At 41.0% G+C, this 17,582-nt stretch overlaps 1 long non-coding RNA gene across 1 annotated transcript in view; it reads right to left on the reverse strand.

Annotated features, from left to right (window-relative positions):
* Positions 1 to 328: 328 nt before the first annotated feature.
* The window catches only part of LOC115289801, a 32,737-nt gene continuing 15,483 nt past the window's right edge, over positions 329 to 17,582 (reverse strand). Inside the window, exons 2-3 of the long non-coding RNA XR_003907813.1 lie at positions 3,835 to 3,939; positions 329 to 403 (exon numbers count right to left, since the gene is read on the reverse strand). This is a non-coding gene — a long non-coding RNA (uncharacterized LOC115289801). The remainder of the gene's footprint in view (positions 404 to 3,834; positions 3,940 to 17,582) is intronic.

The following is a 17,582-nucleotide window of genomic DNA, read 5'->3' on the forward strand; positions in this document are numbered from 1 at the left end:
GAACAATGTGATGGAACTCCAGGGAAGAGAGGCCCTTAGGCTTGGACAAATCACCAGAAAGTCTACCAGGAGAGGTCTTCTAAGCAGCCAAGAGAGAATATCAGAAACATATTTTCTCGTTGGATTTTGGCCTTTCTACTTTCGAGGCCCAGCTGAAACCAGGGATGGAAAAAAAAAGCAAAACAAGGTCAGGCCCAGTAGTAGACATATTTCTGGGGTTGGGAGGTCAGATTGATCTCTTCTGAGGTCCCCTCAGATTTGGGCACAAATAGGCCTATAAAAGCAATGCCCAAAGTAGTGGTAATTCTCCACCCAGTGGAATTCTCACCTCTGCCAACTTAGATGTGTTGAAGATTCTCTTCTCACTGCCCCATTCCTTTCATCTGCATCTCTCAGGTCTGCCCTGCAGTCGAATCCATTTTTATTTTACTAGATGTCCTCATTTCTGTTGTGATGTTCACTATCAATTGCTAACTGTCCTCAATGTGTATGTATGCTTATGCACGTGTATGTTTGCCTGTGTGTATGTGTGTGTGTGTCTGTTTGTCTGTCTGTCTTTACGTATGTATGTTTTTAAAACCCCTGAGTCAGGGTAGCCTTGCTAACTGGACACTTGATTGTTTAAAATCCTTTGACTCCAAAACCCCACCACCTGCCTAAAATTCTTCTTCAGTTCTCTTTAACTTGCTACCTGAAATTCACAGAATCACAAAAGATTAAAGCTTGAAGGTACTTTGGAGATTAACTAGTGCAAGGATCTTATTTCACTAAAGAGGGAAGTAAAGTCCAGAAAGGTGAAGTGATTTGCTCCAAATCACACAACTAGTGGTACTGGTATGTTTTTTAATATATTACCTATCATGTGTCAAGTATCTAGGTAGGTATTTTACATGTATTTTCTCTAATTCTGATAATAACTCTCTAAAGTAGGATTGATTCCCTTCATTTCCAGATGAGGAAATGTGTTCATAGAGGTTAAGGGATGTGACCAGAGTTTCACAGCCAGTGACTGCAGAGCCAGGATTTGAACCCCGGTGTAACTCCAGAGCCCATGCAGTTTCCCAGAGCACCTCTTAGTCAATCATACTGGTGGGAACAATGAATTTAGGGTGGGAACAACCCTAACAAAGACCAGAGAAAAAAGAGTGCAAACAGAAAGTCAGGCACAAAAGAAATCGAAGTGTTTGGAGATGGGAAAAGGCTCAGACCCACACTGAAGCTATCCCCTGAATGCTGTGCATTTCTCCAAACGACCAGAACTGTGATACAAAGTGCTGTTTCCCCTGAGTGATATTTCCCAAGTCTGAGAAGATGTGATGCACTAGGAATTCTTTCAGCCTTACCATTTGAGAATAAAGAAGTAGGGAAAGAAGGGAAGGGGGTGAAATTAGAAATTCAAATGGCAGCTGATGAAATCACTTTGGACTCCACAGTTATTAACCCCAAGTTGGCTCATTCCTCTAAATCTTGAGCTCCCTCTCAAGTGTACTATACATTAAGTGCCAGAAAGTATTGATCTCTCCTATCATACAGCTAGTACATCTCTCCACCACTGAAATGCAAAGAAGCAATAAATGCTGAATAAGATATTTCTTCTGGAAAGACTAATAGTGAACACATTCTAAAGATGAGGCAGCAGTGCTAAGTATCTTTCTGAAAAATGGAGACCTCCTATAGGAAGAACTACCCTAGAGGATCTACTAGGAAATTATTTTTTACTATGGGGATTCACCCCAAGCTCATTTACTCAAATAATAAACTCTGATCTTGTCAGAATACATTATTGCAAAATGTTCCAATAGCTCTTTAGAGCTTCATTTGAAGACCTTGACATGAGTCCAAAGTAAATCTCTGCCTTAGAGTTGTATTGGTAGAATGAATAAGTGCCACATGGTATTCTTTGCAGAGAGGTGTTCGTTTGATGAGGAATTGGGAAAAGCTTTTTCATAACATTTTTGCAGCTCTTTGTAAGAACTTTAGTAAATTCTGGCTTCTGTCCTTGGTCAGAAGTTAACCACTGCTAGTTAAGATAATCAGTAGTATAAAAAACAATGCTTGAGGTTTAACTCAATAGAGGGTGGGAACGGAAGAATGCAGAGAGAGCAGAGACCAAGTGCCAGACATAATTGCCAGGGGCAAAGTGAGTGTGGTTGGTCTCTGAATAGGCCATAGGCCAGACAGTAACCAGAATGATTTTGGTGTTGCTTACTTGTTTAGAGGATTCCTGGGGTAGAAAGAGATGCATAGCCTGCTAAAGCCCTACTTGATTTGTAATCTTTTAAAAGATAGGACTAGTGAATAAGAGCTTGACTTACATTACCCCTAAAGTGAGTCCTAGCACCTCACTCAATTACTAGATCTAGATGATTTCACCATGCAGAACACCTAGAGTGGAGATGTGGTCAAACGTACCAATGTCACAGGAACAAACTGTGAATCTTCCCCCTTGTTTTCCTCCATAGATTTGAAAACACTTACTGGGCAAATTTGAGAAAAGCAGAGAAAAGCAGACACTCAAAACCTTTGCAGGCTCTTCAACACTAACCCTGGACTTACACTAATTTACGGGGACCCAAAACCCCATTAACACTGAGCCTTATTTTTTTTTAATGTTTATTTGTTTTTGAGAGACAGAGAGACAGAGCGTGAGCAGGGGAGAGGCAGAGAGAGAAGACACAGACTCCGAAGCAGGCTCCCGATGCGGGGCTCAAACTCACAAACCACGAGATCATGACCTGAGCCAAAGTCGGCTACTTAACGGACTGAGCTACCCAGGCACCCCAATACTGAGCCTTATAAAGGAGAGTTATTACATAGAATTTAACACAATCAACACATGGTTGGTCCTGTGGGACCCAAACTCTTTTCCCATGGCTATTTTCCCATGATCTAAAGATGTAGATAAAATTAGACAATCTCAGCAACTGGAAGCATCTTTACATTGACTCCTTGACTCAGGAACTATGAGCTTTTATAACAGAGAGGGCCAAATGTAAACTCTTGGAATACCCCCTCATTGGCAAAATACTTACAGAAAAGCAATATTATTGTATGACACCCATTATCACCTCGCAATACATTGCACAATTGTTTGTTTGTATATGGTCTTTTTCCTTCCCTAGAATATAATCTCCTTGGGGGCAGATATTTTGCCTGTCCTGTTCACTGTTCTATTCTCAGTGTTGAGGACAACTACTGGCACATTATAGATGTTCAAGTAATATTTACTGACTACATAGATGACTAAATTTCTGAAGGAAATTTCAGAAGTCAGTGCCATCATCAAAGATTTGAAAGATGCAGGTGTGGTGATTCCTACCACAATCCTATTTAAGTGAATATGAATGGGTCTTGGAATATAAAAGTGAATAATCATAAACTTAATGACTTGACATTTGAAACTATAACTTTTGTTCCAAGTGCAGTGATCTTACTGGAACAAAAAAAAATGCTACTGACACTTGGAACATAGCTGATCATTTAGTAAATGATTTTTTTTATATTTCCTAGTCCAATAAATATAAACACTTCAGACAGGCTGCTTGTAATTGGCAATGAGAACAGTATAATTTCACTGTCCTACCTCAGCTTTACATCAACTTTTTGCCACTGTGCTATATTTGCTAAACCAAACCTTGACCATCTTATTATCCCACAGGACATTATCATGGTGTGCTCTATTGATGACATCATGCTTATAAGGCTGTGTATTAATTAACTACTTTGCATATTAAACCACCCCAAAGTTTAGTGGCTTAAAACAAAAATAAATATTTATTTCTCACAGTTTTTATGGATCAAAAATTTAAGCAGGAAAGGGCAGGGAGGGCTTACCTCTACTGTGATAAAGGGGCCTCAGCTAGAACGCTCTAAGCCTGGAGATGGAATAATATGAAGACTTCTTCATTCATGTGTCTGGCAGTTGATACTGGCTATTACCTAGGAAGGTTCCAAGGGCAAATTTTGAGAGAGAAAGAAAAAAGGGGTGGGAGGAGAGAGAGAGAGACAGAGTTAAGTTGCATGCCTTTTATAGCTTAGTCTTGGAAATCACATAGCATCACTTACTTAGTTGGTTGGAGGAGACACAAGCACCCACCCAGGTTAAAGAGGGGGAGGAAACATCACAACCTCTTAGTGGGAGCAGTAACAATCACATTGTAAGAAAAACATGTGAGGTGTGGTAAATATAAAGTGTGGATATATTTGGAAAATACAATCTGCCACAGATTCAGAAGTAGCAGGTACTCTAGATACATATGCATGCCAAAAAGTGAGAGATCAACCTTTGAAAATGCAGTGGTCTACTAGTGATCAAATACAGCTAATGAACTATGACTGGATCCCAGTTTGAAAAAAACCTTTATAAAACACTGTAGTCGCTATCCATAATTTCTAACTTGAATATAAAACAAATTTTCTGTTCTCCTACTGTTCTGTATAGGTGTATCTGTGGTGTTTAAATTCAAATTTTATTTCATAGGTTATAGAATATCAATATGAAGTTGTATTAGACTAAAGAAGAAATGGGCAACCCAGAAATTCTGAATGAAACTTTGGATTGTCTTCCTTCAGAGAGGAAGTGAGTACAGCTTTGGTTATTATGAAGAATAGATGTATTATATTTAGTAAGTGTGTGTGTGTGTGTGTGTGTGTGTGTGTGTGTCTAAGTATGGAAACAAGGGTGCATGTGGATATTGAATATTCAAAGGAGTGGTGGTACCTGATATTCTACAGGAAAATTAATTTCTTGCTTAAAATCCATTTCTGTTGCTTGCAAACAAAAAACCCAACTGACATACTTCCTCAAGTCAGAGAGAGCAACACAGACACAGGATGTGAAGTAAACTCTATCATCCAGACCAACAGTGGGGATAGAAACAGCAATGGTCATCAGTGATGATGGAAGATTTTGCTATCACCTGAAGACAGTAGGAAAACTGCACCTGTAGCCATTATAAGGATCAAATGAGTCAACCTTTGAAAAGCACTTCCTACATTGGCTAGGTAGTAAAAACCATGCAAGTGCTGTTCAATAATAACAAATTAAAGAGTGCTTGCAAGAAAAAATTAAACAGCATATAAGTTTGGATTTCCACAAGGAAAAAGAGGGAATTGGGGATTAAATATCCCAGTCATTCTGTGATGATCATTTAGAGCCAAAGATACTTTTGCTATCTCTGAAAGGGTTATCCATGCTTTAGATTGCCTTCTCCTGGCAGACTAAGGTTCCTCACTCCATCCTGCTGCCATCACCTTCGTCCGCCTATCATCATCTCTGCCTACATGACTGCACTATCCTAGTAATTGTTCACTGTAACCTCCACACTCAATCTCCCTACAACCCATTTTTCACACTGCAACCAGGATGATGAAATTGAAAGTCTAACTCTGACATTCTCCCAGATGAAAATCCTCCATCGTTTCTGCATTACTGATGACAGTCAATGTCTCACTGCTTTTTCAATTCTCTTTCTAATTTTGTAAAGTTCACTTCAAGTGACCATGCTAAAAGAATAGCAGGATCTAAATATTGAGCATATCTCTAGGGAGTTTACCATTCCTCGTGAAAAACAACATCAACAAAATTAATCTAACATCCATTTAATGACATATGTATTAGTTACTATGCAGTGTGGCAGTTAAATATAATCACTCTGAGTGCATTAGGGTATCAGGGTTCAATGAGAAAAGCAGACCACCTTGAATAATATGGAATATTATAGCAATAAGACCTTTCAGAATTAGGGGGGAAATTGGAGAACTAGAGCCTAAAATACAGAGCTAGAGGATGAGAGAAAATTGCTAATCAAGTCTCCTAACACATTGGCATGATTGAACAAGTTACGGTCTACTGGGGGAACTTGGGAAGCCAGGCACATCAGCTGCTGGAGTGGGTCTGTGACGAGCTGGTGGGGAAATCTATAGTAAGCTATTGCCTTTGCACCTGAGGACAGGCCTGGATTTCTGTTGGTCGGCAGTATCAGCAGCTGGAAAGAAGAGCTGACATGGGGAGGGAGGGCCAGGCTAAACACACCATCACTTCTAACATCTGTCATTGCATCCAACCACAACTTTCAGAGAGTAACTGCTGTTTCACTTCTGCCTTCTAAATCTTGTGCACATTTTTTGGGGACAACTTTAACACAGAATCCAAGGAAAGAGATTCTGGACAAAGTTTTCTAGCTTAGCCACGATGATACAGTACAAATTCATTACTCAATAAACATTTAGATAAATGACTCATTTATATTTATTTTAAGCCATTTAACCAAATTGCTAGGTTTTGCCTTCTTGTTCTGGTTCATGGACTCTTTATGCAGGACAATTTTTACTGTTTTCTCTGATTTTAGATATTCATTCATCATCACCACAATCATATTCATATGCACTGTCTTAGTTAACTTGAGCTGCTGTAACAAAATATCATAGACTACATGGCTTAAAAAAGAAAACATTGATTTCTCACAGTCTGAAGGCTTGGGAAGTCCGAGATGAAGGTGACTGCAGTTTTACTATCTATTGAGAGCTCTCTCTTCCTGGTTTGCAGATAGCTGCCTTCTTGCTGTGCTATCACATAATGGAGAGAGAGATGACTCTGGTCTCTTTGTCTTCCTATAAGAACACCAATCCCATAAGGGAGCTCTATCCTCATGAGTTCATTGACACCCAACTCCCACTCAAATGCTCCAATTCCAAATATTATCACATTGGAGAGTAGTGTTTCAATATATGAATTTGGCAGGACACAAACATTCAGTCTGTAGTATGCATGCACACATTTACATGCACACCGACACATACACCTATACACACACACACACACACACACACACACCAGATAGTTATGGATCTTTTTAAGGTGTGTTATAGATTGGGTTCACTAGAAGAAGATCCTGAAATGGGGATTCATGTTCAAGCGATTTGTTGCAGGAGTACTCTTAGGAAAGATCAGTGAGAGAAACAGGTTAGGATAAGAGAAGAACATGGTCTCAGCTGGACGCTAACCTAAATCCGATCCCCTGGAAAAGCTTTGGAGTGTAAATTGCACCAGATAGCCCCATCTCAAGGCAAAGGCACTGGCTCTTTGTACCCTCATGCCAGTCAGTCACTGGCTGAGGTCTGTTGGTGGGGTGATGGGTGGATGCAACGCATTTGGCTGAGGGCAGTTCTCCAGAGAGCAGGCAGCCTTGGGAGTTATAAGCCCAACACTTACTTTGTAAAGAGGATGGAGTGAGGCCCAATCTCATTCACGAAGAGGTACTTTAGGAGCAGAAACCTCTATATAGACTGGGTGGGAACTAAACCAGCTGAAGCAGAAGACCCACAACAGAATCGTCTGCTCTATTCCCTTTGTTTCTGTTGTGACCTGAGACATGTCACTGATTCTGTAGGAGTTTGGTGTCTTGGCTCCTATTTCTAGATACCCCTCTGTGGCTCAGTGCTTGGTTATAGAGGCTACATTTTCCATTGGATTCATGGTTCCTATTTTCTCTCTTGTGTTACTGGCCTCAGGTTGTCTGGGGCTCATGTTTGGATGTCCACTTCTATTTCACTGTCCATCAGGGTTCTCAGTCTCCCTCTACCCTAGTACCCTACCTCCCATCTCAGCATCATTATGTTTAACATAACAATCACACCCATAAAAAGACAGTTTCCACACATAGCTTGTCTTTCCCTCATTCCACAGAACTGCCTCTGTGGTTTGCTTACTTGCCCTGATCCTATTATTTCTCTCCTTTTTCACTCAGTGTAGATTATTTATTGCTCTGTAACAAATGATCCACAAATGTAATAGCTGAAAACAACAAACATTATCTCATCATTTTGGGAGCTGGAAATTTGAGAGCAGCCTAGGTGGGCAATTGTGGTTCAGAGGGTCTCATAAGGTTGCAGTCAAGATGTTTGCCATGCTTATAGTCACCTGAAGGCTGACTGGGCTGGAAGAACTGATTCCAAGATGGTGCCCTCACACAGTACATTTGACAGAAAGCCCAAGTTCCTTGCTGGCTGTTGGAAGGAGGCCGTGGTTTCTCACCACATGGAATTCCCCATAGGGCTACTTGATCGTTCCCAGGACATGGTAGTTTACTTTTCTCAGAGTGAATGATACAAGAGCAAGTGATTCAATGTCTTTTCAGACCTAGTCTCAGAACTTATAGACAGTTACTTTGTCAAAATTATCTGTTAGACATGAGTCATTAAGTCTAGTCTATACCCAAGAGGAGTGGAATTAAGCTCCATTTCTTCAAAAGAGAAGTATTAAGGAATTTGTGGACATGTCTTAAAACCAACACATACACACCATATTAGCAGGGCCCTTGGGCAGCTATTCCCTGGTCCTCACCCACCTAGGATACTTGCAGGTCTGAGGTAGCAGGTTCTGAACCAAGAGAATGAGATTTACCTCCATGAAGGGAGGGCATGTAATCACATGGCCACTATTCCAGGACACCTAAGAATTAGTGAGAGGAGAGGGATGCACAGTGAGGGAAAAAAGGAAAAAGAAAATGGGCTCTGGGGTCAGATAGATTGGGTTTCAAACCTTCACTATGACATTTCTAACCTAGCTTGGACAAATCATTTTATTCAAACCAATAAATTTTTTTTGAGTATTAATTGTGTGTTAAGCAGTGCACTAGATGGCAGGGATAAAGTGAAGAAAAAAATTCACTTTTATGGTGCTTATATTCTGGTTAATGACTATTAAAAAGCCATTTCAATTGTGATGGAGGTTATGTGCTATTAGAGCAAAACCCAAGGAGATTTAGCCTTATCTAAAAAATAGCAGAAGACCTCCTTGGAGAAGGGACATTTTAAGTTGAAATTTGGAGAATAATTAAGAGTCAGCCACATGACAGGAACAGTTAGTGCAAAGGTACAAAAACCCTTGAACTTCTAAGGAGACAAAAGAAAGTCAGAGGGACAGGAATATTCCTGGTGAAGGAGACAGTGGGGAGAGATGAGATTGGAAAGTTGGCTAGAGACCATACTTCTCTTGAGTCTCAGAGGCCACATTAAAGATAGGGACCCATATCTACAGGTTTACAACAATGATCAGGCCAACTACTGACTTTTAATGTTCCACTAATAACTTGGAGCAAATAATTTAATCATAGCTCCATTTTTAAAGCTTTTTGTTTTAATTCCAGTATAGTTAACACACAGTGTTATATTAGTTTCAGGTGTACAATACAATGACTCAACAATTCTATATATTACCCATGCTCATCATGATAAGTATACTCTTTAATCCCCATTCCCTATGTCCCCCTTCCCCTAACCATCAGTTCATTCTTTATAGTTAAGAGTCTGTTTCTTGGTTTGTTTCCCTTTTTATTTTTCCTTTTTTTGTTTTGTTTCTTAAATTCCACTTATAAGTAAAATCATATGGTATTTGTCTTTTTCTGACTCTTTCACTTGGCATTATACTCTTTAGCTCCATCCATGTTGCAAATGGCAAGGTTTTGTTCTTTTTTTTCTGGCTGAATAATATATATATGTATTTATATATATATATATTATAAATATGTATTATTACACACACACAGACACACATACCATGTTTTTCTTATCCATTTATCTTTTGATGAATACTTGGGCTGCTTCCATAATTTGGCAATTGTAAATAATGTTGCAATAAATTTATACAGAGGTGCATATGTCCTTTCAAATTAGTGTTTTCATATTCTTTGGGTAAATACCCAGTAGTGCAATTACTAAATCTTAGGGTAATTCTATTTTTAATTTTTTGAGGAACCTCCATACTGATCTCCACAGTGGCTGCACCAGTTTGCATTCTCACCAACAGTGGATGAGGATTCCCCTTTCTCCACATCCTAGCCAACTTTTATTGTTTCTTATGTTTTTGATTTTAGCCATTCTGACCAGTGTGATGTGGTGTCTCATTGTGGTTTTGATTTGCATTTCCATCATGATACGTGATGCTGAGCATCTTTTCATGTGTCTGTTGTCCATCTGGATGTCTTCTTTGGAGAAATATCTGTTCATATCTTCTGCCCATTTTAAATTAGATTATTTGTTTTTTGGATGTTGAGTTGTAGAAGTTCTTTATATATTTGGATACTAACCTTTTACTGGGTATATCATTTGCAAATATCTTCTCCCATTTCAACTATTGATTGTTTAAGTAGAGTTGTGGCTTGAGGAGAGTTGTACAAAACCTTGAAAATGAGTTAAAGAGGAACAAAGTGGATGCCCATCAGTGGAGCACTATAGGAGTCTAAGTGGGGAGGTGATGGTGGCAGGGGAAATGAGAGACCATTAGGAGAGTAACAGATAGGACTTGGCCAATGACTATGGGCTGGAGATAGGAATCAATGAACAGAGTCCAAAAGGCAGATATTTTAATGGTGATAGTGGGTGATGGATGGGTGGGAGTAGATTTTATACATTCTGCTTTAGACAAGAGTTTTAGGGACTTGTGATATATGAACAGGAGTGTTGAAAAGGCTTGGAACCCAGAGAGGGCTGGGCTCTGAATGAAGCTGTGAAGATTTGGTATATACATACATGCTGCAATATCTTCCTGAATGAATGAGATGGCCATGATTAGAGTATAGCAAAAATCCAGGGAACTCTCATATTTAAGGAGCACGGAGAAATGGAACCTGCAAAGGTCCCTGAGCAGAAACAGAGATGGGAGGAGGAGGAAACCTGGGGTGGGGGAGTGTAAGGTCTAAGCTAAAGAAATGGTGTTTCTAGAGGAAAAGTTAAGTGGAATTAATTGTTTTAATTAGAATAAATATAATCCTTATCTCATAGGACTCTTGTAAGGATTAAAAGAGAACACAGGCAAAAAATATTTTAGTAATTCATAGAGGTTTGTAATGTTGGGTGTTCTCTTTAGCAGAGAATGGGAGTGTATGGGTAAGGTTTGGGGGAGAGAAGAAGGCCAGAATGTTCCTTCTGAAGTAACTTCCCAACACCTGATGCATCTAAAACAAACTTGCAGGCAATTATTGACATTTGGAGCCACCAGCCTTTGATACAGTGCACTATAACTTTGGAAAACATAAAAAACAATCTCTATCTGCTTAGTATTGCTTAAAAAGTCTTTCCAAGGAAGACCCACAAAGCCATTCTATTCTATAGTAAAAAGTTTTAAAATGTAAATACCCAGGGCAGTTACCACAGCAATGTGAAGGAGAGAGTATAATTATGCTATCAGATCCCCCCCCCCACTTTTTTTTAACTTCAGAAAGCACCCAGAACCAAGAAGGAGCAGGGAGGGGAGGGAGAGTTTGGTCACTGAAGGAGAAACAAGAGAGGTAGGAGACACCCAAGGCGAATTTCACTGACTTCTCAGTTTCACAATTTTGCTTCAGGCAGGATGTGTTTATCTTCGTATCTGTCCAGAAAAAATACAACTTTTGTGCACATGTACATTACATCTCTCTGGGTAGCTGGTGCTAACCCTTACCTTAGCAGAAAGAATGCTGTCTCCTGTGTGTTCCATTGGAGTGTATTTTTCTCTGCCAAACGTAGGTGACCTAATGTCTAGAATCTAAATGCAGATTCCCAACCTCACCTAATTTAGGGCACTGAGGGTGTGGAGTGGACCCAGAAGTTACCATGCTGAACCAGTGCAGGAGTCACTTAAGTTGGCCCTTTAGGAAGGGTGCAGCTGGGAACCCACCCTGGGAAACTGACCTCTGCTTCACCTGTCCAGTAAGCACTCAGGAATGTGCCAGGTTGGTAGGTTTACTTGAGCCTAAACTAGAGTTTCCAGAACAGAGCAGAGGGCTAAGAGAGTAATAAACCTCACTCTCCTCCCAAGGAAACAGGGAGAAGGAACTTCTGAATACATGCATGGGCTCCTCAGGCAAACCCATGGTATGACAGCGTGGGCAGCGGGGCCATTTTCGGGCACTGAGGCCAAGGAAGACTCGGTGAAGGCTGGGAGATTGCTGGGTCTCCATTCATGTAATCTGTAACTAGCAGTGTCCTTTGTCAGGGCCTATGAGGATATTTCTCAGTCAATCACTGTCATATGCACAATCAAGGTATTTCTTTATGCAACCATTCCTTTTCTAGGGACCCTATATATCCTTGCAGTAAATTAAATCCAGGAGGCTGTTTGTTACCATGGGATTCTGAATAATTAACTGAAGATGGCCCTTTAATTCTCCTCAATTGTATTTGCACCCATTAAGCACCTATTATGTGCAGTCTGATTGGAGACCAGAGGAGCAGAATAGTCCTTGCCCTCAAGGGGGCTTGTCTCAGTCCAGTTGGGAGATGTTAGGCTCAACCAGCAACCCTCTCTCAATGCCACACTTCTCTCTCCACGTGCCTTTCTTCTCCAGTACCCACTCCCCTCTCCCAACTCCAGCTCCTGGACTTGCAACAGATCTGCTGAAGCAAGCTCTGGGGAGCTTCAGACTCACCCTGGCGGCTGGTCTGCCTCCTGCCTGAGCCCAGCTCTGGTAACTAGATGCTAGCGCCATCTCCTCTGTGCCTCAGTACTGCCTTGGACTCTGCCTTGTATCTGTAGGACAAACCTCTGCTTTTTCATCAGAACAATGTCATCAGCTCCCCATATCACGCTGGCATGAACCACTCCAATACACAATTACATCGTGTAGTGCTAATGTTGACCTGGCTCACCCCTGTCTGTCACCCTCCTGCTCTGCCTACAGACTGAATTTCTGATGTCTGTAGCTGGGTCTAGACTCTTTGTATGTGACTTGCCTTCCTGTTCCCAATTCTAGTGAACAGACCTAATTCTAGAATTTGCTCCTTTAATAATCAGTCCTACCCCATTTCAGTTAATCATAGATGTGCAGCTGTTTCTTGAGCTATGTCAGGGAAAAGGGAATTTAAAAAAAGACAACAAATGCAAGACAACGTGCACACAAATGTTCAATGGTGTGGTACAAATGTTCAATGGTGCGGTACAGGGCACGTACACACAAATGTACAACATGTGGTACAGGGCACACACAAAACGGAATGTCTCCAACTGAGAGCACAGTGCATATTCTGCTGGACCAGACCTGTATATGCTAGAAGAGGAGTTAGTCATCCAATCATGAGGTTGTATTGTCTCCGAAGATGCTCCCATAAAGCAAGAGAAAATAGAGAGAAAGAACAGCAAAATGCTGAACTCCTCAGCTAAAAGACAAACAAAAAACCCCAAGGTGGCTGGCAAGCCATGCGCTAAATTCCAAACAAGTAAAAGATAATTCCACCCACTGACTGGAAGAATGTTGGTCCCAGGGACTACTTAAAATGCGAAGTCAAAACAGGAATTCATTAGCCTTTCTTCAAGTTTCCTGACTTGGTTGACTATCCTCCAGCCATCCAGACTAGAAATCTGGTGTTAGAACAAAAATGAAGACTGACTCCAAAGACTGAGCACAAAGTGGAAGTCACTACTGCAGAGCCAGGGATGAACCCAGCAGAGCCTAGGTTCTGGAGAATGAAGTTGCAACAGGTCACAGAGCTTCCTGTATTGTGAAAGCAAAATCTCTGAGAGCTGCTGACAAGGACTTGATAGAGGTACATTCTGTCATGTGCATGAAGCACCCTTTTTGGTATAATGACACTTGGCTGCTTCTGTTGTGTGTCTCACATGCTGAGGAGGGCTTACAGCATCTGCCCCTGTCCCCCAGCGGGCCTCTTCTGCTGTCAACAACGGAATCACACTATTGCCTTCTTCCACAGACACCTTTATCAACTGAGAATCAAATCACTTGATCACCTATGTCTTTTCATTTCTCATTTGTCTCTTTCCTCTTCCATCCTACTTGTGTTGATTTAGTTTAGTCCTAATCGCTTCAGATTTTAGTGCACATCACTGTTTCTTTTAAGTCTGTGTGCCCCTGGCACCCCATTGTTTACACATTCTCCCACCACAGTGCTTGGTTTGTGGCTCTTGTCTCTCTTGACTGGTGAGAACATAGATGATCTCATGTCTTAGTTTTCCTTATATGTTCAGAAACTATTATAATCTACATGTCCAGTAGGCATTTAATAAATGAAAGAGAATGAATGAAGACCTGTTGGTATTTCTTCACAAATTACACCATCTTCACATCATATATGTGAATAAAAGGAGTGTGCATTTTAAACTGAGCCATTGATCTCATATGTATGACTCAGCTCATCAGTAATCCTGGATGGTGATGGTAGGAAGATTTTGCTATAGGGTGAATAAAGAGTATTTTTCCTCATGAGCCCTATTTCAGCCTGTCTTGTTTATCAAATACTTGGGCATTCAATTCTTATAACTTATGAATTCCTATATATTCATCATCTGGGAAAATTCATAGAACCTACTTGCGAATGGAAAACAATTTGCTGGTATTTTTTCCCCTTTTTGGCACATGAATAAACGGAATATTCTGACAACTTCAGTATCTCTTGCTTTGCTGACTGCCTTGCCTAATATTTGTCTTCAGCAATTTCACTGTAGTTATTTTTTTCTCACAAAGAAATACGTTTCTTCACATTTAAGAGGCACAAATTGTTGCTCCCACTTCTCAAAAGGAGATGTGGTGTTTCCAGATTTAGAAAGACACTTCCAGCTGCCAGCTCTGTCAGACCCTGCCTTGGCTTAATGAGAAATGTTTCTGTTTTTCTTAGGCACAGAAAAAAAAAAAAAGTAAAGCCCCCAAATTATTTAAGTATCTTTTGGTTTGGTTTAGAGGCCAAGAGAGGCAGTTACATGAAATCTGGAGTAATGAGCTTGGGTTGAAGACTTGGACTCACTACCAAAGGCCGTGCTTGGCTTTCCACAAATGGGAAAGCCTCTGCTTCCTTGCTGGTATAACAGAGAGGTTGATCTATATAGTTTTTGGAGTCTGTTCTAGTTCTAAAGTTCTATGATTTGACATACTATTCTCCTCTATTGCTACATAAGTTTGGGTTGTGTATGCCCTCTCTAAGGGAGAGAGACTATGCTTTATTGTAAGAAAGTGGCCATGGACAATGGAAATGGATTTTTTGACAAATTTTGACTCCCTCTTCAGCACATGGGGAATGACAAATGGGTAACACAGACAGGAAATGAAGAAAGTGTGGACCAGGGCGGGCTTCCTCTCCTCTCTGGGAAACAGACCTGATTGGCTTTGGAAGGGGCCTGGTTTGGGGTCTATCTTGTGGCTACTTTGGAACCTCTATTGACCTGGTCACTCAGGTTCCATGACATTCCTTCACAGGGCAGGATTTTTGGTATGTGGACGTTTCCCTAAAGGTCTAGATCTCTGGTCTCTGGAACACCTGAATTGAATGAGGCCTCGAGAAAGGAGAGTGTTCTCATCCTCCTTGAACTTCCAGCTACCACTTCCAAATTGGCTGTGAACTTCAGAATCAATGGTGATTCCTTGAGGTAGAGGACTGGTACTGGACCACTGGTTTCGGGGCAAAGTAGGCACACTAATCTCAACTCTTTCTGCCACAGACCTCGGCCACTGTAGCATTTCCTTTTGCTAAAGAGTTTGGGGGACTCCCTGTTTTCAGCAGGTCTTCAGGGAAGCCAGAGCTGCAGCAATGGTGGTAAAGAATGTTTTTTTTCTGGCAGACAAACGGGTTTTCTTTGAAGCGATCTGGGTAGGCACCCATGGGTTTCTGGAATGTATCACAGGCAGGAAACCCCAGGATAGGAGAATAGATTTCCTGCCCTTGGAAGGGGGGGGGGTGCAGAATTTTATTGATTTGATTATGAAAAAGAAAGATCTCATGTTGAGCTGCAAATGGGTGAAATAGGACATTTAAATTGTACCATATTTAGTTTCTCCCACAGATTACAGTTACTCATTAAGTGCTTTTTGACTGACTGAATGAATAAATGAAATTCATGTCAGCAAGAAACTGAGGAGAAAGGAGTTCTGCTGGCCATTAGCTGTTGGTCTTGATTCATCCTCTAAGGTGCAGCTGGTGCTAAACAATGGGCAGGGTTTCCAAAGAGTAAGTGAAAATTGGCCCATTTCTTTACTTTCAGGTTTTTATTTCATTCCTTAGCAGATGCCAACCAATCTGAAACCTCCTCTTCCTTTTCTTCCCACTTTCTCCCTTTTCTATAATCCAGTCTTCTACAACCTTGGCCTTCACATTGAAAAACTGGTCAAGAGGAACGAATGTTGGGGTTGAAGGAAACCAATCAGATTCTAGACTGAGCCTGAGAGCATTCCTTTGTGTATCCCTGCATACATACACCTTGAGCCCCGAGAAGGTGAACAGGCAACAAATTTTAAGGACTTAGCCTTCAGGGTGCTGAGTCACGCAAGTCCTTAGGGTTGCCTGGGCATCATACAAAAGGAGCTCCAAGTGCAGACTCAAGATTTAGTGGCTTGAAACAAAAGCCATTTTATTATATTTCACTATTTTGTTGGTTGGAAATTTGGCAGTTCTTAGTTGGGTGATTCTTCTGCTCCACTTAGAGTTGTCTGGATTTGCTCAGGGTATTCAGTGGCAGCTGGTCTAAACTGAAGGGTTCAAGATGGCTTTTCTCACATTCATGGCACCTTAATGGAAGTGGCACTGACTGAAAGGTTAGCTTGACTGCTCCCTCGTCACATAATCTCAGGGACTTTCCACACGGCCTCTGCAGCAGGGGAGCCAGAATTCTGATGCAGCTACTCAGGGCTCCAAAAGAGCAAGGAGGAAGTGGCCTGTTCTCATAAAGGCTAGTCCCAGAACTAACACATCTTTTTCAGAGTACTCTAGTGGCTAATATTACAACCTGACTGGGCTATAGGATCCCCAGATATTTGGTTAAACATTATTTCTAGGTATGTACTTTGAGGATGTTTCTGGATGAGGGCATTTGAACTGGAAGTTTGAATAAAGCAGACTGCCCCTCCTAATGTGAATGGTTACCAATCAATCCATTGAGGGCCTAAATCTAACAAAAATGCAGAAGAAGGAAGAATTTGCATTCTCTGCTTGACTGCTTGAGCTGAGACTCTAGTCATCTCCTGCCTTCAGACTGGGACTCACACCAACAAGTGCTTCTGGTCCTCAGGTCTTTGGATTCAGAATAGAACACCACTGGCTTTCCTGGACCTCCAACTTGCAGATAATAAATATTGAGACTTCTCAGCCTCCATAATCATGCAAGCCAATTTCTTATAACAAATCTCTTTCTTTTATAGTTATATGTACTCTACAGATTCTATTCCTATGAAACCCCTAATACAACTGTTTCAGCTTAGAATCAAAGGGAGAGGAAATAGAGCCCATCTCATTAAGGGAGGAGTATCAATGAATTTGTAGCTATCTTTAACACATCCGGGGTCTATAGGTTTCATGCTAGTGCACACACAACTGGGATTACCCCCTGCTGGGAATCAGCAGAATGAGGACCTATGATTCTTCATGCCAAGGGATACCTGGCATGGGAACATTTGGGTCTATTGAATCAAAACTTGACTAGACAGAATGGAGCAGAGGCTTGTGTGCTATTAGATGTGACACTTACATCTGCAGAAGGTTCTGGCTCTAATTGCCTGACTTAAGAAGAATTTTGAAAGTGTAATCCCTAGAATTAGGCTTTTGGATGATTTTCATTTTATCTCTGAACTGTGTTTTCCCATGTTGGTAGCGACAGAGAGGAACAC

The sequence above is a fragment of the Suricata suricatta genome, chromosome 4 (assembly GCF_006229205.1).
Source record: "Suricata suricatta isolate VVHF042 chromosome 4, meerkat_22Aug2017_6uvM2_HiC, whole genome shotgun sequence".
NCBI lineage: Eukaryota > Metazoa > Chordata > Mammalia > Carnivora > Herpestidae > Suricata > Suricata suricatta.